General features: G+C 34.0%; 1 protein-coding gene across 1 annotated transcript in view; it reads right to left on the bottom strand.

The window, feature by feature from the left end:
- The window catches only part of CFAP47 (cilia and flagella associated protein 47), a 931,170-nt gene that overhangs the window by 379,282 nt on the left and 525,713 nt on the right, over positions 1–26,175 (bottom strand). The gene's annotated exons all lie outside the window — the stretch shown is intronic.

Here is a 26,175-nt window from a genome sequence, read left to right as displayed (position 1 = left end):
GCCTGTTCCCTACTATTACCTTCATTTAAGTATGCCCTTATGCACATCTAAATGATTATCACATAAAATTATATGTATATTTATATATTATATGTACAAATATATGAAATATTTAATAACTAAAATGATAATAATGGAATAATTTGGGGAAACTTGAATAATTAAAACATTTACCAAAATGTTAAAAATGGCAGACTAGGGGGCGGCTAGGTGGTGCAGTGGATAAAGCACCGGCCCTGGAGTCAGGAGTACCTGGGTTCAAATCCGGTCTCAGAAACTTACTAATTACCTAGCTGTGTGGCCTTGGGCAAGCCACTTAACTGCATTTGCCTTGCAAAAAAAAAAAGGTAGGCTAGTAGTTATTGATATTGTCTTGATCATTTAAAAAGATTAAGCTATATTAAGGCTGAATATTTTTTCCCAACACCTTCTTCTCCTTGCCTTCTTCTCCTTCAGCTAACCTGTGAATTTCAATGAGAATTCAAATGCCCTCACACTTGTGTAAATATATACGCATGTTATGGAATACTATTGTTCTATAAGAAACCATAAAGGGTTAGACTCTAGAGAAGCATGGAAAGAATTACAGGAACATTGATACTGAGCAAAGGGAGTAGAACCAAGAGAACATCGTCCACATTAACAACAACATTGTGAGATGATCAAACTTGATGGATGTGGCTCTTCTCAGTAGTTCAGAGAGCTAAGACTATGGACAATACTGTCATTATCCAGAAGCAGCAAAACAAAACAAACTAAAATAAAACCATTAAGAATATGAATGAATGAATGCTACACTCACTTTTTTTTAAAAGTTCTCAGATGTCTTTCTTTCCTATATCATGGTTTGCTTTCTTTTCCCCTTAATTCTAATTCCTCATACCAAAAATGACTGATCTGTGAACATGTTAAACACAAATGTGTATGTACAACATTCACCTAACTGTTCACCCCTGAGGGGAGTAGGGTGGGAAGGGAGGTTGAAGGAAATTATATAATTTAAAAATATGCATATGCATGTGGATCAGTGTTAAAAAGATTTTATAATATGTACTTGGAAAAATAAAATATCATTAAAAACAGAAAAAGATATTTTGCCAGAGAGGCATTACTCTTAATTGATGTTGTTGATAAGTAAAATGTTTGATAACTCATGAGTTTTTGGAACTTTTCCAATTTTCTTGTTACAGCAATTGATTCACATTGACTTAGCTACTATATGAAATTACAATAGTCAGTATCTATTTCCTTTCCCTACATTTTTATCAATAGTTTAAAAGTTCACATTTAGGTTAATTTAATTTTCTCATTTTTGTTCTTTTTAGCTATCACATTAATTTATATTTTTCCCCCTAAAAATTCAGTGCTCCAATTATACAGACAGCTAATTCAGTAATGACTCCTGTTTTCAATGATGAATGTCTTATCTATTATAAAATAAATGACTTCATTTTTTGTTGTGCTATTTGGTGCTCAACATGGCATTGCCTCCTGAGTCTTCTCTTGAAGGAAGAGTCTGTGATATATATGTCTGAGGCCTATATTCAGTCTAGGTTCTTTTTATTCTTTTTATGACCTTTTTCTGGGCTGCTCATTTATCATCCAGTGCATACCTGTGACTCCAAGGAGCTATACAATGTGCAGCAGTGATCACACTTCAGTAAAAACATCTCAGCAGACTTACTAAAGCAGATTGAAAGTAACTTAGAGGCCTTACACCCGTCAGTGAGTTTTGGAAGGTATACCCAAGCTTGTGAAGATTTCTCCTGACAGAATGGGCAATTGAAAACAATTTATAACAAAAGCCATGAAGGTGACTGGAGGCAAGTGTTGTGACAAAACTGATCACATATCAAAGATGCCAAGATTGTCCAATGGCTTCTGGGCCATTACCAGCAGTTTTTTCTTTTGTCCCACTGCTGTACTTTGGTGACTCTGGAAGAGAGAGTGGGGCTGCAGTTTTTGTGCAATTCTATCTCACTTAAATCCGATTCACATGCAAGTCAATACAATACCTAGGATGTCACTGTTCCTCTTCAAAAACACTATTTCAAATCATATTTTTCAACGTATTTCTTACCAACTTCACCTAATCCCAGGACATCACTGAAATTGACTGCTATCAAAATACATGTTGATTTAATCTGAAAGGATAACATAGAGCTCTTTGTAGATTTTTCTCTTCATCTTCATTCTCTGCAACATATATTAGTGCATCTTTTCTGTAATTATTATATATGATATAGCACATAATGACTTAATGGTTCTTGAAACTATTTCTTGTTTCCTTTAGTTACATGATAAAAACTATCTTCCAATTCTATTTGCTTTTCCATGGAGAACCTTTGAGTTAACATTCCATTTAGATTCATTCCCCTTCTTTTGACTGCTTCCATTTATGATAGGGATCTTAAGCTGATTATATCTAGGTCCTCCAGTAGTATTTCCACTAGTAGGTAGTTGGACAAATATCTCACATTTAGAGTATATACAACCAAGTTAAAACTTAAAGAAACTTAAGGACAGTGCATTTCACTTATATAACATATTAAATTAAATATTATCTTAGGGAGAAGGCAAAGGAATGAGAAAAGGAGGAAAATTTGGAACTTAAAATCTTGTAAAATTGAACATAAAATTGTCTTTAGATGTAATTGGAATTTTTTTTAAAAACTAGCAAAAAGAGAATAATTCAATTTTTAGCAACCATTTTGCATCTCTAGCCTCTACAGAATCAGAAGTGGAAAAGGGCAAGGCATTAGCATTTTTAATGAATTGATGATGAATCTTTCTATATTTATATAGGTCATTACTTAGGATGTAGACTTTCTTTTGCCAGGACTACAACTTAACCTGGTAGAATCTGAGAGAACTCTGGCATAGTCTTTAAGAAAATATAATTTACTCACTACAATGATGAAGAGAAGAAGTGATACTTAATATATAACCATGCTAATAAACTCAGTCTAATTATAAGAACAAATATCAGGAAATATCAGACCTAGATCAGCTACTATTTTTTTTCATCAAAGTTCATTCTCCTAATGCCAGTTTCTAGAAGAAATTATCCATCTCCTCTGTTTTTAATTGTATTTTACATATATTTTTCAAATAAATTCATTATATTATAATATATAATAATCCTTTGTGTTCATGTCTTATCCTTTATTCTAGATTGTGAAATCCTAGAGGGCATGTATTCTTTCTCCCTTTTCATTTATTTATAGCTCATAATACTTAGAATTGAGATTTCCCAAGGGAGGTTATTAATGTTTGTTGAATTCAATTATTCATGTTTTTAAAGAATCTAATTTTATTATCCTTTGATGATTTGACAAATTAAATATTTACCAAAGCAGTGTGTGAAAAATAATATAGTCTAAGTACTTTGAGAGTTTACAATTTAATCAGGATATTAATAGATATATATATAATGAGTACAGTCAGTACTGTTATAATTTGTGAATTTGTTTCAACACAATTAATATACCAGGAAACATTTTGAACACATTTCAAATTTCAACTTCCCTGAGAAACAGTAAGAATGCAGAAAATGGAACCACTTCCAAATCACTTACAAGGAACCACTTTTTCAATGCTCACAAGGAAATTTCAGGCATTTTTCAAGGTAACATGATATAAATGTAAAAAAAAATATGAGAACTAAAAAAGTTTTTCCTTGTTGGAGAAGGAATACATTTAATGAGAACTCCCAGGTTTCAACCATCAATGACTGGGAAGATGTTGATATCATCAACAGGAATAATGAAATGGGAAGAGAACAAGTTTAAGTGGAAAGGAATTGTATTAGTCATAGTGACACAAATAAATTAAGACTTATTCTCTCTGTATTTCTTATTCTTAGAAATTTAACTTAAAATAAACTCAGAATCTGAAAATTGAAATTTCTTTACCCCAGAAAATTCAAATATCCTTACCCAACCAAGATGATATCATATGACTATGATATTGCTTCTAAGTTTAGCTTATTATCCAAAACACTCTTAAACAGTTATTTTGAAAGCAAAATATGATATACTCAAATAAAAATAAGACTTCAAACCTGGCCTGAGGGGTAGCAAAGTGGTGCAATGAATACAGGACTGGCCCTAGAGTCAAGAGGACATTAATTCAAATCCAGCTTCAGACACTTAATAGTTACCTAGCTGTGTGACCTTGGCCAAGTCACTTAACCCTAGTGCCTTGTAAAAACCAAATAAATAAATGTACTGAACTGAAAGAGATCTGTTGTACAATTTAATTTCAAAGATTATACCTTGTGATCAAATAGTTTTATTCATCATAAATATATCTCATACCAATAGCTTCAAATTCTAACAATAAAGTGATAAGATTAGAGAACTCACATAAAAGAAAATGACATCGATCTATAAGAAATATCCTCTCAGAAAAGATCTTAGCATAATGGGAAGCACTTTGAAATGTTTACAATTTAAAAATTAAAGTTGGCATGAATGGATACCTGAGTTAAAAAGAAATGTTGTGGGTCATTCCCAATGAGGAAGAAGAAGAAGAAAAAGCACAAGAAGCACAAGAAGCAGGAGCAGGAGCAGGAGCAGGAGCAGGAGCAGGAGCAGGAGCAGGAGCAGGAGCAGGAGCAGGAGCAGAAGCAGAAGCAGAAGCAGAAGCAGAAGAAGAAGAAGAAGAAGAAGAAGAAGAAGAAGAAGAAGAAGAAGAAGAAGAAGAAGAAGAAGAAGAAGAAGAAAGAAGAAAGAAAGAAAGAAAAGAAAAGAAGAAAGAAAAGAAAAGAAGAAAGAAGAAAAGAAGAAAGAAGAGGAAGAAGGAAAGAGTTTTATCTTTTTCAACCCAGAAAATCATTCCAAATATAAAAAACATTCACTTTTTGTTCTGGCAAAGAACTAGAGGCAAAAAAGTTACCAATAGATTGAGGTATAGTTAAATAAATTATAACATATAAATGAAATAGAATGCCATTTGGTTATTTAAAAAATAACAAAAATGGGGGAAGCTAGGTGGCACAGTGGATAAGAGCAGCAGCCCTGGAGTCAGGATTACCTGAGTTCAAATGTGGGCTCAGACACTTAATAATTACCTAGCTGTGTAACCTTGGGCAAGTCACTGAACCCCATTTGCCTAGCCAAAAAAACCAAAACAAAACCAAAAGAAATAACAAAAATGAAGAATTCAAAGTTAAAGAAAAAAAGGTAAACTAAACTGATGCAGGGTAATCAAAAAAAGGGAAATAGTAAGTTCAATGAAATACAGCAATTTAAATGGAAATAATAAAATAAAGATGACTATTGTTTAATTATAATGATTATGCTTAGACATGGAGACCCTATCTATGTGTGGAAGAGATAACTGTAATAATTCACTTTCAGTATTGCTACCCTCACCTCCTTCATAACATAAATGAAGACCAGATAATGTGGAAATACACAGAGGCAAGTTTTGGAAGTAATATATTGCTTTCTCACTACATTTTCATGAGAAAAATTAATTTGGAGGAGTTTAATATTATTTTTTATTTGTTAAATTATGTTGTCTTGAGATTGACACCTTCTTAGAATAACTTGTGTAGTGAAAAAACCTAAAGGAAAGGAAAATAAATCGAAATAATAATAATAAATAATAATATTGCAGTTAAAATACTTGTTCTCCACATTATTACTAAGTCTAAGCAAGGGGTTCACTTTAAAACTCCTCGTAATATAGAATTGACCTGGGAATACAGAATTATTTTACTATCTAAGCACTAAATATTTTTTTGTGCTGTTGTTTTTGTGAGGCAATGGAGTTAAGTGCCTTGTCCAAGGTCACACAACTAAGTAATTATTAATTGTATAAGACTGAATTTGAACTCAGATCCCCCTGATCCAGGGCTAGTATGCTATCCTCTACACCACTTAACTGTCCCCACTAAAACTCTTAAAAAGTAATATTTAGGGGTGACTAGTTGGTGCAGTGGATAGAGCACCAGCCTTGTAGTCAGGAGTACCTGGGTTCAAATCTGCTCTCAGACACTTAATAATTGCCTAGCTGTGTGGCAAGCCACTTAACCCCACTGCCTTGAAAAAGGTAAAAAAATAATAATAATATTTAAGGGTGGAACAAGATAGCAGAGTAAAGGTAGGGTCTCACTGAACTCTTCCCCAAACCCATCCAGATATCTTTAAATAAAGAGAATAATAAAATTCAACAGTGGCAGAACACACAAAATGTTGGGAGTGAAACAATTTCCTGGCCCAACACATGTTGGAAGATATTAATAAAAGGTTTGTTACACTGGGGTGAGAGAGGAACATAGTCCAGAAAAAGTTATATCAGAGCAGACCAGAACAGCAACCCAAGAATAAGTAGAAGGGTGACTAGGTCAGGGGGAAGAAGTGGTAGTTTACAGATCTTAAATCCAGAGATTTCCAAGGACAACTTGGAAGGTGAACAGGAAAAGTTTCCCTTACCAGGGTGAGAGTGGAAGCACAGTTAAGACAGCATGGGCTAGAGATTATAGGAGTTTCTTTGCTATCACTGAGACAAGATCCTGTTGCTTTGTCCATACTTAGATCTGACTTACAATCCCAGAAACAGAAAGAGCTGCCACAGTAAAGCAGAGGACCCCCCCCCACAATGTTCCAGTGAAGAAAGAAATGCTTGTGGTCACCCACAGGCCAGATATTAACAAAAGCTTTTCCTTAGATCATACCACCTTAGAAGAACTGAAAACTTGCAGGTCCTTAGAAGTGTCTCTGAAAACAACTTCAAAATAACTCAAAAGCTCTTCATCCTGGAAGCAAAGCCCTACCTTAAACAGTGTTAAGTCATAGGCTGGGAAACAAAAGAGAAAAAAAATCTGACCATATAATATTACTCTGGTAATAGGAACAATTAAAACACACTCAGAAAAACATAGCACAGTTAAAAAAAAACCTACATCCAAAGCCTCCAAGAAAATTATGAATTGGCCTCAGGCCATTAAAGAGTCCAAAAAGGATTTTGAAAATCAAGCAAAGGAGGTATGAAAAAAATGGGAAGAGAAATGAGTGATGAAGAAAAAATCATGAAAACCAAGTCAGCAGCTTGATAAAGAAAACTCAAAAAATCCTCAAGAAAATAACATCTTAATGGAAATGGGAAAATAGGTGCAAAAAAAGCCAATGATGAGAAGAATGCCTTAAAAGGTAGAATTGGTCAAAATGGAAAAGAGGGTACAAAAGCTCACTGAAGAAAAGAAGTCCTTAGAATATAAAATACAGCAAAAGGAAGACTGTTAACTTTGTGAGAAGTCCAGAAACAATAAAACAAAAGCAAAAGAATGTTAAACTAGAAAACAATGTGAAATATCTAAAAGAAATACAGAAGAGATAATTTAAAAATTATTGGTCTACCTGAAAGTTGTGATTAAAAATATAGCCTAGATATCATCTCTCAAGAGATCATCATGAAAACTGTCATGATATTTTAGAACCAGAAGGTAAAATAGGTATCAAAAGAATCCATCTCCTAAAAGAGATCCCCAAAAAAGAAAACTCCCAGGAATATTATAGGCATAGTTCAGAGTTCCAGATCAAGGAGAAAATATTGCAAATGGCCAGAAAGAAACAATGGTTAGGATTACACAAAATTTTGTAACTTGTCGAATTAATGTTAATGTCAATTTAACTCTTTCAGTGCAGAAGTCAAATTAAATCAACTGCAGAGGCTGGATATGGGAAGAAAGTAATGAGCTTTAGGGGTCTGGTGCTACAGCCATACTTACACACTGACAGAAATTGAAAACAATGCGCTAACCACCTCAATTGTATTCAACTGGTTACACTTGCAACAGTAGTTTCACTTTTAGTGTGCAGTAAAATGCAGAATATTTGTTTGATGATCAACTAATCCTCTTCCTATTTGACTGACTGAACAGCACATTTTAGCATCATATTCTAACAAGTCTTACAAACCCGATTGTGAGGGGTATAAACAGTGTAATGTACCAACACAAATGCTTGATTTGAAGGCTACTGCAACAGTATAAGTTATAACCCAAAAATTTTGTTTGGAAGAATTTTGGGGGTTATAGGCAATAAGTCATATTATGTTAAAAAACATTTTTATGCAAGCTTTATTTTTTATGTAGTCATTTTAAGTTCATTTATAGGGTGGTTAGGAAGGGACTAACATGAATTGCAACTAGAATAGATGCCCTCTGAAATTTGTAATATGGCCATAATTTGGCACAAAATGTTCAGTACTGGGATAATAGAAAAAATGTTTTATTGTTGGGTTTTTTTAAAGTACAGAATGAGTCAAAGGATAAGCAGAGCTTGGAATATGATATTCCAGAAGACAAAGGAAATTGGATTCCAGTCAGCAAAACTGAGAATACTTTTTGAGGAGGAAAGATGGACTGAAATAGATGGCTTTCCTTGATGAAAAGACCAGAACTGAACAGAAAAATCTGATCTTTAAATATGAGACTGAAGTGAAGTATAAACAGATAAACAGGAAAGGGAAATCATGAGGGACTTAATGATATTGAATTACTTATATGAGAACATGATTCTGATAACTCATACAAATTTTCTCATCTGTTAGGGCAGTTAAGAGTATATATAGACAGGTCACAGGTGGGGGTGAAATATGAAGATATAATATATTCATTTGCACTTATCAATATTCAGTTTAGTTTTTCCAAATACATGCAATGGCAGTTTTCAGCAATCATTTTTTGCAGGTTTTGAGTTTTACATTTTTCTTCATTCCTCCTTTTCCTACCCCCTACCCCTAACAGAAAGCTATCTAATAAAGGCTGGTATAATGTATTAAAAAGACCGAGTCAAGGTATAAGAGAGGAATGCATCGGGAGAAATGAAAAGGGAGAGACTAAATGAACTAAGTTATTTCACATAAAAAAGTCAAGAAAAATCTTTTTCAGTGGAGTGGAGGAGGTGAGGTGAGAGAAGCGAGGAGAGAATTTTGAGGAGTGACAGGGCAAAACAAGAGAGAGAGAGAGAGAGAGAGAGAGAGAGAGAGAGAGAGAGAGAGAGAGAGAATAGAATAAATGGGGAGGGAGAGAATGAGATGGAGGGAAATACAGATAGCAATAGTGATAATGGTATTGAAATAGTATTGAAGCAAGTTTCTCTGATAAAGGGCTCATTTCTCAGAGAGAACTATGTCAATTTTTGAAAAATAAGTAATTCCTCAATTGATAAATGATTAAAAGAAATGAACAGTTTTCAGAAGAGGTTATCAGTGCTATATATTATATATATATATATATATATATATATATATATATATATGTGGATTTATTTTTAATTTTATTTCTTTTTTATTTTTAGTTTTCTTTGTTTTCAATCATATGCACATGTATATTATTAAGTTATAAAATTTCCTTCCCTCCTCCCTTCCCACCCCACTCCCTCAGTGGTGAACAGTCAGGTTAACATTGTATATACATATTTTAACAAACATATTTACAAATTAGTAATTTTCAGTATAAGGAATTAGGTTTAAGGGAAAGAGATACATAAGATAATTTTTATAAAGTGTTCATCAGATTACGAAGGGTTGTTTGTGTGTATGTGTGTGTGTGTGTGTGTGTGTGTGTGTGTGTGTGTGTGTGATTTTGCTTTTCTTTCTCTGCATGAGGATAAAATAGTCCATAGCTGGTATAATACAGTTGTCCTAGGTCTCTAGCCTGCTGAGAGGAGCTGCTTCCATCTTCCCTCTCTCAGAATTAGCAAGAAAAGTGAAGGAGGTAGATGGAATTTTATTAAAGTTAGATATGGTAGACCTATGGAGAAAACTGAATAGGTATAGAAAGGAATCTACTTTTTTTCAGTGGTACTAGGCACCTATGCAAAAAATTGATAATGTATTAGGGCATAAAATTCATACAATCAGCTTCTGAAAGGTAAAAATATTAAAGGCATTCTTTACACATCATGATCCATTAAAATTGCAAGCAACAAAGGATCAATGGAGAGATAAACCTTAAATTAATTGGAAACTAAATAGCTAAATTTTAAAGAATGGGTGAGTCACACAATTCATAGGACAATCAATAATTTCAACCAAGACAATGATAATTAGGAAATAATATATTAAGCATATGGGATGTAGCCAAAACAATTCTTAAGGAAAATTTCATATCACCTAATGTTTACAGGAATAAATTAGAGAAAGAGGAGGTCAATGAATATGGCACCCATGTTAGAAAAGAACAAATTTTAAAAATGCCCAATTAAAAACACAAATTGGAATTCTAAAAATCAAAATAGAGATTAATTAAATTCAAAGTAAGGAAACTAATAAATAAAACTAAGTTGGTTTAATGAAAAAACACAATAAAATAGATGAACCTGTGCTCAAGCTTATCTTTTCGGTTTTTTTTAGATTTTTCAAGGCAATGAGATTAAGTGTCTTGCCCAAGGCCACACGGCTAGGTAATTATTAAGTGTCTGAGGTTGGATTTGAACCCAGGGACTCCTGACTCCAAGGCTGGTTTTCTATTTACTGCTCCACCTAGCTGCTCCAATCTTCTTTTTTTTTAAAAGAAAAAACCAAATTACATGTATCGAAGAGGAAAAAAGATGAAGTACAAATTTTAAAAAAAACTTTGAAATACACCCTTTTATACCCATCAGATTAACTAACATAACTGAAAAGGGAAAATGTTGCAGGGATATGGGGAAACTAAAACAATAATATGTACTGCTGTTGAAATTGTGAGTTGATTCAACCATTCTGAAGATCAACTGGGACCTACATTCAAAGGTCAATAAAACTGTATACCCTTTGATCCAGAAATACCACTACTAAGTTTGTATCTCAAGGAAATTATAAAATAGGGAAAAGTACCCAAATGTACAAAAATATTTATAGCAACTTTTTTTTGTAGTGGCAAACAATTGAAAATTGAGGGGATATTCAACAATTTTGGAAGGGGGCCACAAATTGTGATATGAATTTGATGGAATACTATTGTTCTATAAGAAATCATGAGGGGTGGCTAGATGGTGCAGTGGATAGAGCACTGGCCCTGGAGTCAGGAGTCCCTGAGCTCAAATCCAGCCTAAGACATTTATTAATTACCTAGCTGTGTGGTCTTGGGCAAGCCACTTAACCCCATTTGCCTTGTAAAATCCTAAAAAAAATAAAAGAAAAGAAATCATGAGTAACAGATTTCAGAAAAAACCTGGAAAGACTTACATGAACTGATGCTGAGTGAAGTTTGCAGAACCAGGAAATCTTTGTAAATCTTAACAGCAACATTAGGTGATGAATAATTGTGATAAATTTGGCTCTTTTCAGCAGTACAGCAAGCTAAAATAATTCTAAAAGACTTATAATTGAAAAATGCCATTCACATTCAAAGAAAGAACTATAAAGTCTGAATACAGATTGAACCATGCTATTTTCACTTTTTAAAAATTCCTTGTATTTTTTTTCCTTTCTCAAAGTATTTTCCCTTTCTGATTCTTCTTTATGGAAATATATTTAACATGACTGCTTGATATTAGTTTTGTTGTTTCTTGTTCTTTGTTATAGAAGAAGACCAAAATGACATCACTATGTTTGAGACAAATTATAGTGTGCCCGATTGTGGCTCAACAGAGCAATACAATTTTGGAATTTTCTACCACAGGTTGGGAAAAAATAGTACATTTGAACATTTACATGCACCAACAATCCTTACACTTTGGTATTGGCTTGAAGTCTTTTCAAGCTTACCCCAAACTTATGCATATCATGTTTCCTTTAAGCTACTCTAATTCTGTTTCCCTCTAGAGTACAGCACCCTCACTGAGGAGGGTACACCATGCTAGATGATCCTGTGCTATGTCTTCCTTGCCTCACAGTCAACTCAGTGTTCTTAGTAGAGACTTTCAGGGTGTCTTTCTTCTGAACTCTCTGAGTTCTCCATAAAATAGTCTTTTTGGCAAGCATAGTTATGACATTCTAACAATGTGCCTGGCTAATTCAGCTAGAGAAAGGACCTGGTCTGGTATTTTCTCCTACCAGATTATCTTCAGAATCTTCCTAAGATAATTTAAATGGAAGCAATTCAGTTTCCTGACATGGTACTGGTAGACTGTACAGATTTCACAGGCATATAGCAATGAGGCCAACACAATTGTTCTGTTCACATTCACTTTCATAGGTGGCCTAATAACTCTTCTTTTCCACACTTTTATTCAGAGCCTCCCAAATACTGATCTAGCTCTGGCAATGCATGTGTCAACCTTATTGTCAATGTATACTCCCTGGAAAGGACACTGCCAAAATAAGTGAACTTGTCTACAGTAGTCAAAGCTTCTCCATTTGCTGTAATCAATGATGTGGTGCTGGCTGATGGAGCACCTGTGTTTTCTTGGTGTTAATTGTTAGCCCAAAATGAGCACAAGTAGCAGAGAATTGATCCATACTTTGTTCCATCTTAGCTTCAGAGGCTGCATTTAGTGCACAATCATCTGCAAAGAGATGATCATGCACCAATACTCCCTACACTTTGGTATTGGCTTGAAGTCTTTTCAAGCTGAAGAATTTACCATTAGTGTGGCAGCTGATCTTGAAGCCATGTACCTCCACAGTTAAGACATTTGATAACATGACTGACAACATCATGGTAAAAAGCATGTGAACATGGACACATCTTTATTTCACTATACTGCTGAACAGTAAATCTGGAGGGCATTTTAGACAGGCAAGCATGCCACCATGAAACTGACACAATACTGATGAACTTCTCCAGGCAACCAAATTTTGACATAATTTTCCATAAGCCCTCATGACTGATGGTATCCAAGGCTTTGGTAAGATCTACAAATGTTTTATACAGACCTCTGTTCTCTTCCTGGCATTTTTCCTGGAGTTGATGAGCAGCAAACACCATATTGACTGTTATGAAACCATTTATAAAGCCACACTGGCTCTCAGGGAGATGACCATTTTTCAGGTATAGGATCAGCCTATTGAGAAGGACACTGACAAGAATTTTACCAGAAATGACTAAAAAAGAAATATACCTGTGATTGTCACAGGACAAATCATTCCTTTTATTTTTATAGAGATGGACAATGGAGGCATCCTTGAATTTTTTGTGGATAAGTTCCTCATGCCATATAACCTTGGAGATTTAAGTCAGCTTTTGGATGACTGCCTAGCTTGTGAATCTCAGCTGGAATAGACTCAGAACCAGGATCTTTGCTACTTGAAAGGAACCTAATAGCATTCAAAATATCTTCAGTTGAAACTTCACCCAGGGACTGATTGACTTCAAATTGAGGTAAAAGATCAATGGTTTCTGTATTGACTGTCCCTATTGTTAATCAACGTGGATTCATCAGCACTTGTAGGTCTTTGGTCCCAAATAGCAGGGCATCATAAAAGAACTTTGGTTTGTTATTATCTGCATAAAACTAAATTTCATCTGCCTTCTCACTGAGCCAATAGTCCTATATCTTGCTGGTATACTCTGTGCAGCTTCATTATTTTCATCAAACCAATTTTGATGTTTCTCAGTGCTCTGACCCAGATAAATGCAGAGCTGTACACCAGATCTCTGAAAGCTGCCCACTCTTTCTCTGCTTCACTATTGTCAACTGTGTGTTGGTTCAGTTTTCCCTCCAAGTTAGCAACACTCTAATCTCTTGACATTAATTCTTCTAATTTTGCCTTGTCATTTTGCCTTGGAGCCACCACTTGGGTTAAATGTGAATATTTAGCTTGGACAGGATGAGTCTGTGATCAGTCTAGCACTGTGCATCACATATTGCCTTTGTCATTCTCACATCCTGTCTCTTCTCCTTACAATCACATAGTCCATTAGATGCCAATGTTTGCTTCCAGGAAGATTCATTTAACTGTTATTTATTTATTTATTTATTCTCTTTAGGTAAATAGAAGACAGCCTTTGTTAAAAGGTCATGGGATGCACAAGTCTTCAGTAATAAGTAACCATTGCTGTTGTTGTTTCCAACTTCATTCCTCCCAAGGACTCCCTGCCACATATGGTATTCTGAGCCTACTCTGGTAATAAAGTCTATCAAAATTATAAACTTATACTCTTTTGGTACATTGGTGATAATGGTCTCCAGGTCTTCATAAAAATTTTTTCTTTGACTTCATCAGAGTTCATCATGTTGAGAGTATAACCACCAATGATTATGGCATGACATTTCCCTGGAAATGTCATTATCATTGTAATGAGCTTGTTGTTGACTCCTTTTGGTAGGTAAATATTCAAAACTAGATTAGTTTGGGTTGCAAACACTACCCTAGTTTCATGGGGCCCTCCTTTACTGCAGTCATTCCAGAAAAACATGTATCCAGCTATGACTTCACTAAGCTGGTCTTCCTTTGGCAGTCAGGTTTCATTGAGGGCTGTTATTTGGATATGATGCCTGCTGAGTTCTCTCACGAGAGCTCTTTGTCTTTCAAGTCTATTGGATCTTGTGTTGTCTGTGAGTTTGCATCACGATCTATCTTGAACACATCGTGGGATCCCCATCTGTCAAGGCAATCAGGTCAGGGTAAGTAAACAGTTTTGTGGCACCTTTTCTAGTCCTTTCCTCTCATCAAGAGGTGAGCTATGTGATCCTTAAAAGGGCCTCTCAGTCAACCAGAGGCTGCCAAATCCCATTGCTGCTTTCAGTGAGAAAATGACCCTATAGCCTGGGGTATCTCTGTGTAGGATGAATACAACTCTCAAAGTATTTATCTCATTGTATCTGCGCCTGCTGCTTTGTCACTTGCCTGATACCACAGGACTTTTGGGGAATTATAGGTGATATCTTTTGATGCAAATGTAAATTGGATTTAAGTGAAGGAGAAATGCACAAAGTTATCAGCTTCACTTTCTTCCAAATTCATCATGATCCAGCAGCAAGACAAAATGATTGATGGAGCTAGATGCAGGGGATGCCAAGGTCATCCACTGATGTCTAACCAAGCTCTAAGCACTCCAAACCACCAACTTCAGCTGCCATCATGAACTTTAGTAAAACTTTAGAAAGAAGTGTTCTCATCTGCCCATTCTACCAGTGAAATTCACAGGTTTGGCATAGAAACTTGCTACCGCTCACCAGTGAGTTTGAGTTTCTCTCAGTTATCCTCAACCTGGTTTAGACTACCTGCTAAAACATTTTACCACGGTGGGGCCTCTGTGCATGTCATATCTTCTTAGAGCCACAGGTAAGATTAGATGGCTCAGGTGGACATCAAAGTTAGAAAGCAGCCCTGAAAAGAGCTCAACAACCCTTACACCAGAGGTAATGATCTTCCAATCTCTACACCCCTATACATATATAATCTGTATCAGATTACTCACTGTCAAGGGGAGAGGGGAAGCAAGGAAGGGAAGGAGAAAAATATGGAACTCCAAATTTTAGAAAAAATAAAGGTTAAAAACTATCTTTATATATAATTGAAAAATAAAATTAACATTAAAAAAGAAAATTCTAAAGGACTTATGGGGAGAAATGCTATCTAGCTCCAAAGAGAAAATTGATAAAGTATGAATGTAGATTGAACCATAATTTTTTCATTTTCTTTTCCTTGCCATATGGCTAATATGGAAATGTGCTATGCATTATTTTACATATATAATTGATTTCACAGTTCTTGACTTCTTTTTGGGTGGAAGAAATTTGAAAGGAAAACAGAGAACTCAGAACTCATGAAAAAAAATGTTAACAAGCAAATCACCAAAATATCTAGTACATTCTGTCTGGTAATTATTTTTTATTCATCATATATATATATATATATATATATATATATATATATACACACATATATATGTATATGTATATGTATATGTATATGTATATAACATACATATTATATATATTATATATATATATATATATAATATTTATATTGCTTTAAGTATTGTTGTACCCATTTGGTAGTGAGTTCCATGAAGTCAGGGATGGTGATTTACAACTATTATGTCCTCATCATTTAACACAATGACTAGTATATGGTAGGTACTTTATAAATGTGTATCAATTGATCTATCCATTCATCCATCTATCTATCCATCTACTTATCTATCTATTTATCCATCTATCCATTTATTTAGCTAGCTAGCTAGCTAGCTACATTTTTGTCTTTCTTTCTCCCCACAGGAATCATTTAAAAGTAAGTAGTGTCATGCTTGACAACTCTGGGGAGAATTTCTATCATATTTTGGATGAACCCTCAAGGAGTCATTGTTCTTCTGTTCAATTTGGACTATAAAGTGGTTCCTTTAGTACCTCTCAAGAGTGAGTTTCCATCCACCTCTACCTGTCTTTCCTCCTGAACAAACCAAATGGTCTCTTTCCTATTTTCATCTATGAATTCACCCATCCTCCCTAGAATAACATAATGATCTTTAAATTCTTCAGAAATTCCAACTATAGTCACCATTATTATAAACAGTATTTATACCCACAAGTTTACTGGTTCTTCATCATTTTTTATTCTGTACCACTAAAAAATTCCTCTTCATCTTTTAAGTTTTTATTTCTTTGTTTTTCCTGTGAAGTTCTACTTTGATTTTTAAAGAACTCTTTTATTTTACAAGGTAATCTGAATAATTGTTTCCAATTTTCTTTTACTATCTTCTGGAATTGGGATGTTAACTTTCATTTTGGGAATGGTTATTATTTGAAATTAGTACAAATGTTAACATAGACTATACATTTTGTACATCAACACTAAATTTTCCCAGTCCTACATTCTTGCAGAAAGGGGTGTGAGTGTCTTTTGTTCTCTGACATTATTCTGGCTAACCCTCCTAGTAAAATGTCACATAAAACTTTTTCCTCAAGAATTTCAACAAAAGATCTGCTAGAACTAAAGCTTTGATCAATAGCTAGTGAAGACTGAAGACATGGGAGCAAAGTAGAATCAAGACAAAAAAAGAAAAACTAATTAGCACTAAGGGGTTAAGGAGAGGTTGGAAGAGGAATCAAACAGGTTTCTAATTTAAGATATCTGGCAGACAACAGCAAAGGGCTATTCTATTGATATTAAGAATTTTGTAGGCAGCTGAATTTAAGATGAATTTTTCTATAAATAAAGCTTCAATTGTAGGTAAGTGAGTAAAAATAATCATGATGCATATCAATCAATAGAAAGTAATAAAATGAATAAAGGAATAACAATGTAAAACTCAGGATTTGTAAAAATATGACTGGTCAAAAGGAATTATAGCATTACAACAACTATACCTTAACATTTCTGGAAAAAGAAGAGCACATTATAGTGCATCACTGAATATATATCATTCAATTAATCCTTCATAGACCAGGAGATGCTATCTCATCTAATTAAAAATTTTGGTAATCTGTTTAACTATAGTTATACTAAAAGTCACTTGGATACTAATATACAAAATCAATTTTTGATAAGATTTTTCCTAGTGCATCTTTCAAAAGGAGTAAGTCTTAAGAGTTCAGCTCCTTTGACTAAGATATCAAAATCAATAGTCCCATTCTTATGAATAAATCATTAGCTCTGGGGTCTTAGTAAGTTATTCATTATTCATTAAAAAGTTATGATATAACACATATACCACCAACATAAAACTTATGAAGCAATTCTGAGTATAATTAGAAGAAAATTTACTTTCAAATATAACCATAAGTTCAAATTTTTCATGACTATGGTACAAAATTAGAAACCCATGAATGGCTGAGCTTTAATTGTGAGAAGCATGGTATAATGTACAGAGGGGATAGGCATGAATGCCCTTTCCTTGCTAGCTCCGTGATTTTGAGCACGACATTTAAACTTTCTGGGACTCACTTTCTCTATTTATAAAACCCTGGGATTGCATTAGATTATCCCCTTTGGCCCTTTCTGATTCTAGATATCTGGAGGCATACGATCCATGTTTCTTTTCCTTCTGTCTTATATAAATATCTATGCAGTTTCCATTTATATGATTTTATTTTAGTGCATAGAAGATATGTATACATATACTTATGTGTATGTATATTTACTGGGTATATGTATCATTTGCATGTATACATTTATATTATTTATATGTATATTTCCACAAAGCTATATTTAAGAAACAGCATGAATATATTTAATAAATTATAATTAACTCTGGTATATTACCTCTGGTATTTGTTATAAAATCCATTGCTTGACATTTAAATCTCTTCAAAACCTGGCTCCTTAGTACCTTTCCTTGCCTCTTTATAAATTTTTTTTTATTTTGTTTTAGGTTTTTGCAAGGCAATAGGGTTAAGTGGCTTGCCCAAAGCCACACGGCTAGGTATTTATTAAGTGTCTGAGGCCGGATTTGAACTCGGGTACTCCTCACTCCAGGGCAGGTGCTCTATTCACTGCGCCACCTAGCTGCCCCCTTTCTTTGTTTTTTACGTTTTACTCTTCTAAACATGATCTATGATCCAGTTACTCTGACATATTTGCTATTCCTTGCAAAGTATTATACATCAAATTTCCTCTATCTTTCAACTGACTGTCCTCCAAGCTTAAAATATTCTACCATCGTATCTCTATACCTTTGTTTCCCTGGCTTTCTTTAAGACTCAGTTCAAATGTCACTCTACTTGCACATACACAAACACACACACACACACACACACACACACACACACACACAAACACACACACACACATACACAAACAGATCCTAAGCACAGAAGTAAAATCCTCTGTATAGAAACTGTACATATTAAAGAGTAGAGGTTGGAATATAAGGGAAAGCACCTATTATTGATTCCTTTAGGTGTTGTTTATAATGGAAAGAATATTAGGTTTTCTGTGTTACCTTGATGGAGTAACTAACTGAGCCTTTCTATATTTCATTTTGTTCTTCTCTTAGACAGTATCCATAATGTTTTCACTTTCTGAAGGGCTAATTGTAAAGAAAGTGAATTGTGATGCATCAGACTTATATAATCATATTATTATAGTTACTCTTCAACCACTTAATCAATTATATCAGTTTCAAAATTCTAAGTAAATTGGGGGCAGCTAGGTGGCATAGTGGATAGAGCACTGGCCTTGGAGTCAGGAGTACCCGAGTTCAAATCCGGCCTCAGACACTTAATAATTACCTAGCCGTGTGGCCTTGGGCAAGCCACTTAACCCCATTGCCTTGCAAAAACTAAAAACTAAAAAAAAAAAAAATTCCAAGTAAATTGAAAATCCTTCCTCTAAATAAAATTATGATCAGATATAAATAGAAGTCTATCTTATATTGAAATTTTCTTTTAAGTGCAAAATACCAGAATAATCAAGAACAAGGGTCATTCAAAAAAATTTGTTAAGTATAACAAAATCTTCTTATGATTTTTCCCTAGTCTCTAGAGTATTTTAAAAATCACAGATAAAAGTATACCTGCTATCCTCTAGATAGTTAAAATCATCTGAATGAATATGTAACTTACATAAATGAATGCATCAAAATGAATGCAAACTATATGCATGAGAGTTATAAAGTGCTTTGGGTGGAAATTTTTACCTACTCTGGAGAAATGCAGAAAGAGAAAAGGTAGATGGGAAGACCAGGAAATGGTTCTTAGAAGGAAGGTGGTGAATGAATTTAGCTTCAAAAGATACTTGTGATTTCAATAGGAAAAGGGAAGAGTTTGAGCAAAGAAAAGAAAGCAACAGAGTTGGAGATGAAGATGGAGGAAATGGTTGTAATCCATTTGAACTGGAAAAGAAATTACATCCAAGGTGAAAGATGAAGATTCTTTGTTGTTCATTTTTAAATAGGATCAATGACATCATGGGTGATGCTTTTACTCAGACCTGGATTGGATTTAAATGAGTCATAGTTGCAAAAAGTCATCAGTCTCATTCTCTCTTCCTGAATTATTAAAGTGCAATGGATGACCTAGGATACAGTGGATAATCTTGGTGTCTTCAATACCTGACCAAGCTCTAAGCACTCCACAGCACCTGATTTAGTCATGGTTGTTGGAACAATTGCTCTCATCCTGTCAGGTAAATTCTTCACATGTGTGGGGAGTAGACACTGATGGATTTGAGACTTGCCAATTTAACCTTTCTGGAAAGAAGGTTTTACTGAGGTGTGGCCACCTGCATGCTACAATTTCTTGGACCCTCAAGTGAGAATTGGGTTGACCAGGTGATCACCAAAGTAGGTAAGTAACACTGAAAAGGACTAAGAAAGACCTCTACCAGAGGTGCTAGTGGTAGAATACTTTCAATGTCAGGCTAACAATTTGGATGATATTTAGTAGATAATAAGGAGCCATTGAAGGCTTATTTTGATACTTCAAGACTGTACTTTCATTGAGTATGGGGTCTCAATTTAACAATGCAGTGTACAATCTATTACTTAGTCAATGGTCTTCAGGAAGTTGTTAATCTTCAATATTTTCTAAAGTCAAAAAATCCAATACTCTTATGTGTGATTTTGGTGAGAGGCTCTTCTCATATTTAGTTGAATAATAGAAATAGCTCTTCACTGAAACTTTACTCAAATGTTTTTTTTTCCTTTAGTTGCACCTTAAATTTTGAGTTGAGGTCAAACTTGAGAGAACCCAGGCTCAACTACCTCCCCCAGTCCCCAACCACTCATACATCATTGTGGGGGACCAGTTCTATGAAGGATTATTTGAATTAGAAAGATATTAGAAGAAAGAAATAAGTTATTGCACTAGTCTAGACTGGGAAGTAAATGCCACCATTGAAATAGTAGCATCAGAAACAGGAAAGAATATATCTGAGAAAAATAGGATAGGCAAGGAGAAGCTATTGTTAAAAATATATATACTATTTGCTACAACTAATTTGATATAAAATGTATAATAGCTTTGTAATATATTAGTTTCTAAGTCTGAACCTGGATTTAAGAGCAATGATTTCTCATGGCACAATATAGATAAATATAATAATAAATCAAGATAAATTCAACTCTGAGCTGACATTGCACATCTTTTTATCCCCTGGAAGACTTTTCTTTATTCCACACAAATATCATTACAAATATGTGTCATATTTTGTTAAGTTCCTTTTAGACTAGCTGTTCAGGAAGTGTTAGTTTCCTGCTGGCTGGCCTATCCTTACCTAGGCAAATGTTGAAGGGGTAGAAGACAAAGATGACAAGTTCTCCAAGATCTCCAAGATCTCCAAGATCTTGATTATCAGACCAAATACAAGTGCTTAAATATCCTCCTCAGTCCCTGGTCCACTCCCACTCCTGTGGCACTCTACAATCAACCAGTAAAATAAGGCTCTGGTGGTCGAGGACACCAGGTGATGAAACTTTACAGTACTACCACACTCAACAGTCCCTTACAATATTTGCAATTTACATATACTCATCTTTAAAATTTATGCATTGCCCAAATCTACCCTTCTTGTGATCCTGAGATGCAATAGTCAGTGGCATTATAAAATGCACAAATCTCATTGCCACAGAAAGCAACAAGTTTTCAATGCTACTACCCCATCAAGAACAAGAAAGATGTGCCTCAAATTTTTTAATATACAAGCTAGACATCAAAACAATGGAGCATTTCTAATTGCTCTATCAGAAGACAAGTCATACTAATTAGATTTTAATGTCAAATGCTTCTTCTCTAGTATTTTGATACAATTTTATGTTCTAGGGCAAGGAAGCAGTTTAGATGTTTCCTTTTCACCTTTGAAGCCCAAATCTCAAGAATACTACAAACTGAAAAATAAGATTTGAATTTTAGTCCTTATTACCTGTTTAACTTAATCAGTCAAACAAATGCTTACCATATTGCCAGGTCAATGTGATATGGGAGAAACACCACTGGTTCTGTATATCAGATTAAGTCACTCCTTCATTACCTATGTGACTTTCAGCAAGTCATTTAACTTCCTTCAAACTCCATTTCCTGACTTTTAAAGAAGAGAGTAGGACTAGATGTCATTTGAGACTCTTTCCAGCTCTAGCACTTTTAATTTTTTTCAAATTTTATTTTTTTAAGGCAGTGGAGTTAAGTGACTTGCCCAATGACACACAATTAGGTAATTATTAAGTATCTAATTTCAGATTTGAATTCAGGTCCTCCTGACTCCAGAGCTGGTGTTTTATACTCTAAGTCATGTAGCTGCCCCACATTTAATTTATTTTTTAGCTGGATTTATGATTCGACTAATACAAGGAATTTTCAGTAAGGCTTCCTTTTAAGAATTTCCTTTTAAGAATGCATATCAGCAGCTATTCTGAAACAATACTTTTAGAGCATTGTCTAAGGCATAGACTTGGTCATATTGACATTATATTAGTATTTGACATTAGACATATGAAAATTGGAACATAGGTCTTCCTGACTTGAAGATCAGTTTTTTATCTTCTATATTATAAAAGATAGGAAGGAAAACTTAAACTAGCAGCAGTTCTCAAAGTGTGGAGGTTCTTGAAACCTGTTCAGGGAGTCCATAAGCTGAAAACTATTTTCATAATAATAATTTAAAATTTTAATTTCTAATGCAATAAATATAGATAGATATAACTCCTATATATAAAATTTCTTCAGGAAGAGGCTTCTGTAATTTTTTGAGTGGATAAAGGGAAACTTGAGACCAAAAGACTTGGCTGGTATAAAAAAGTTTAAACTTGAGATGCATGTCCTAGAAGCCAAATTTCTCATTCCTACTGAATCAAATTAAAATATCATTGGAAATGTATAACAAAAAATAATATAACATAGATGATATTAAGATGTGGCTTTCTATGGGATTCATTTTTATTTAAATTTAACAACAACTTTTTGAAGTTTTTAGGATGTCACAAAACTCATGAGTGATTTATAAAACTAAAAATATAATCTCACTTCTCACTTAAAATGACTGTCCACTCTGACAATAAATGAGGAGTTGGAGCACCTAGTAACCTATTTCAGTTGGTTTATCTCTCTAGAATTATGAGATTTCTAGGGGCAAGGAATAAGCGTTGAATTAACATTTTAGGAAATTAGTCATTTCTGCCTATGCATAAAAATATTCTACAAATGAAACTGTAACATAATCATGTAATATAAAATGTGTTATAAAACTATATCCTATAGAAGCTATAAAAGTATGAATAGATTGATAGATATGCATAAATACATATATAAAAGGAACATTAGGAATAGCAAATTTCAGAAGGCATATATTATTTTAAATGTAAAATAGTTGATTGATTTTACATAGGTTAAACAGAAAATTATGTAAGAATATCTAAAATATTCACTAGGTTTAATCATGGCACTGGATTCAGGTTGTGGGAGGATCAGAATATTTTTAACAGGGAAGTTGGAGAGGGACAGAGAAGATGATAATATCAGCAGGAAAAGTCTTTGTAGCTCAAATTCTGACAATTTGCCAGGACAGAAATAAGCAAAAAGAATTCCAAGTATATTCCTCCTATAATGAATACATGTATTCCTTATTAAACAATATATGATACGATATTCAGAATGATATGAATTGACTACTCTGCAGACTTCTCACTGGAAATCCTTGTCATCTTTACAACTATGACTGAAACTATCATGATCTTTGAGATGAAAGAGAGGGGTGGACTTTCTCCCAGCTTCCTGGATTTTAAATAATTTGAGATGGAGTTAAGAGGCCAATAATCAGCCTAAGGGATACTGAAACAGAACCAGAGAGCCTAATGTCTTACATGGTAGTCACAGAAGAAGGTCCCTGAAAAAAATCTTTCAATGGGATCTTAAACTAAAGATGACTAAACAAAACCAACTAGACAAAAGGCCTTTTGAATGCCTTAAACTAAAAAAAATATCAAAGGCTTTAAACTTTTCTAAAATTTCTTTCCCCAAGCTTATTTGATAATAGACACTTTTATATGACTTTTTAAAACTATTTAATCTGGTTTTATTTCCTGATTTTGTTTCACATAAAAATTCCTTTGAACATGAACAAATTAACTGTTTGGTAATGACCTACACCAAGTAATAGAAGATGACAGCAAATACATGGGATATAGAATTGACTAGTACAAAAAAAAATAAATGGAGACAGGTAGATAGAGGATGGAGTCAGGAAGATTGAATTCAACTTTAACTTTAGATAACTATATGCTTGATAACTCTGGGAAAATCATTTAACCTCTGCTTGCCTTAATCCATTGGAGTAGAAAATGGCAAATCACTCCAATATCTTTGCCAAGGAAATCCCATGAACAACATTAATGTGCTATGGATCATGGAGGATCACAAAGAGTTGAATACAACTGAATTACTGATCATACAAAGGAAAAAAATTTATACCTCAGTTCAAAATATTTACCTTGGGGACTTTGAATTGTTATTCTGAGAGAATTTTACAACTGACATTTTATAGTTTGTGTCTTATGTCAATTTCTAAAGTGACAAAGACTTGACAATCCTGTAAACTTCAGACCAATTTTTCCTAGCCAAGAAAGGAGTTGTTTGTTACAACTACTCAAGGTTGCTTTAAAAGTTAGTGGCTTAGGGCAGCTAGGTGACGCAATGGATGGAGTACTGGTCTTGGAGTCAGGAAGTCCTGAGTTCAAATTTGATCTCAGACATTTGATACTTGGTAATTGTATAACCTTAGGCAGGTTACCTTGCAAAAATAAAAAAAAGTAATGTGTTTAAGATACTCAGCCTCTGACTCAAAGAGGAGAGGATAAAGTAGGATATGAATTAAGAGGACTTTTTAGGGGGGAAATTTGGGTTCTTTCCCAAATTCCTATGGATGGAGGGAATAAAAGTGGTCCCAAACCAACTGCTCCACAGTGACTATTGACAGATATAAGGAACACAATACATTTCTAAAAAATTATTAGCTCATTATATTCCAAACACCATCCTAAAAATTGCAGATTCAAATATAAAAATGAAACAGTTTCTGACCTCAACGATCTTAAATTCTATGAGGGTAAGAATACATTCAGGATGAAGCTGGTCAGGCAAGAGAATTTTATTCTGGGAAGTCAAGACATAGGGAGTGGAGTCATAGAGGAGTAGAATTAACTAAATCAAATGTCTTTCAGAAATAGTTAACAAGGAAACAATCCAGCTGCAGGGAAGAAAGCAAGAAGTTGGCTGGGGTGACTGAGTTGGCTGGGATGTCCTCAGTGGTCTCTGACCATGTAGATATAGCAGTAGCTATGCTTGCTACCTTTCAGAGACTAAGTAATCAGATCATTCAAGTCACTGAACCATAGTTCCAAAGTTCTGTGAATCCCTCTCCTGCAATAGTTACTGTTGCCAGCGGGCAAAAAGACTACTTTCAAAGTTGTGTCTAGTTTTCACTCTTATTTTACAAATGGTATAGGAGGAGATGTGAACGTTCAGGAGGGATGGCAAAAGAAGAATGGATGGAGAAAATCAGGTTACAACTAATGAGACAGCTAAATATCACAGAAGATAGAATGTAGAACAGAGCATTGAACTATGTTTCAGGAAGATCCAAGTTTAAATCCTACCTCAGAAATATACTGGTTATGACTGTACAATTTATTTAATATATCTCAGCCTCAGTTCTTAGAGAATTTTCTTAAGCCAAACATATCTATACAGAATGGGAATTTCAAGTTCAAATTATATTCTGAAATTAAGTCCTGATCAACATATGTGGATTTAGAGTGAGGAAATGCCTGATGGGGAAAAGGATTAAAAATAATAAGGTTGTAAATTAGAAGGCTAGAATACAAAGAGAGGTACTGTTTTGAAAAATACAACTTCTAGATTTTCATGATCTCAAGAATTTAAAATTTCTTTCTTACAATTATTTTTTCTTTAAGTATCCATAATTATCTTCAACATATATTTCCTCATAATTAATCTACCATATATTTGTCATGTGACTTACTATTAATGAAATTTATGGATTATAATCAGAGTTTATTAATTGATAGGGACTAGGCTCAATCTTGGGAACCTACCAAAACCAACCCAAATTTAATATTTTCTCTTTATTTTACCCTCATTGATAATTTCCCCTGGGAAAACAGTTCATTTCTATGTCATTACAAATGTAGGTAAAAAGAACTTAATCCCAGTGTAAGCATTTGAGGTCACAATGAATTTTAGGTGCAAAACAACCTTTATTTATTTCCATAGGCAGAATTCAGAAAACATAAAGGACTCACAGTATCCCATAAATAATGAAATTATGGTGTTTTTTTTTTACAGTGGAATTCACTATATAAATAATTTCATTACTTATAGGCAACTCCTAGGGACCAAT

Source organism: Macrotis lagotis, chromosome 1, assembly GCF_037893015.1.
Source record: "Macrotis lagotis isolate mMagLag1 chromosome 1, bilby.v1.9.chrom.fasta, whole genome shotgun sequence".
Classification (NCBI taxonomy): Eukaryota; Metazoa; Chordata; class Mammalia; order Peramelemorphia; family Peramelidae; genus Macrotis; species Macrotis lagotis.
The sequence above is the reverse complement of the archived record's forward strand: the minus strand, read 5'-3'. Positions and strand labels throughout refer to the sequence as shown.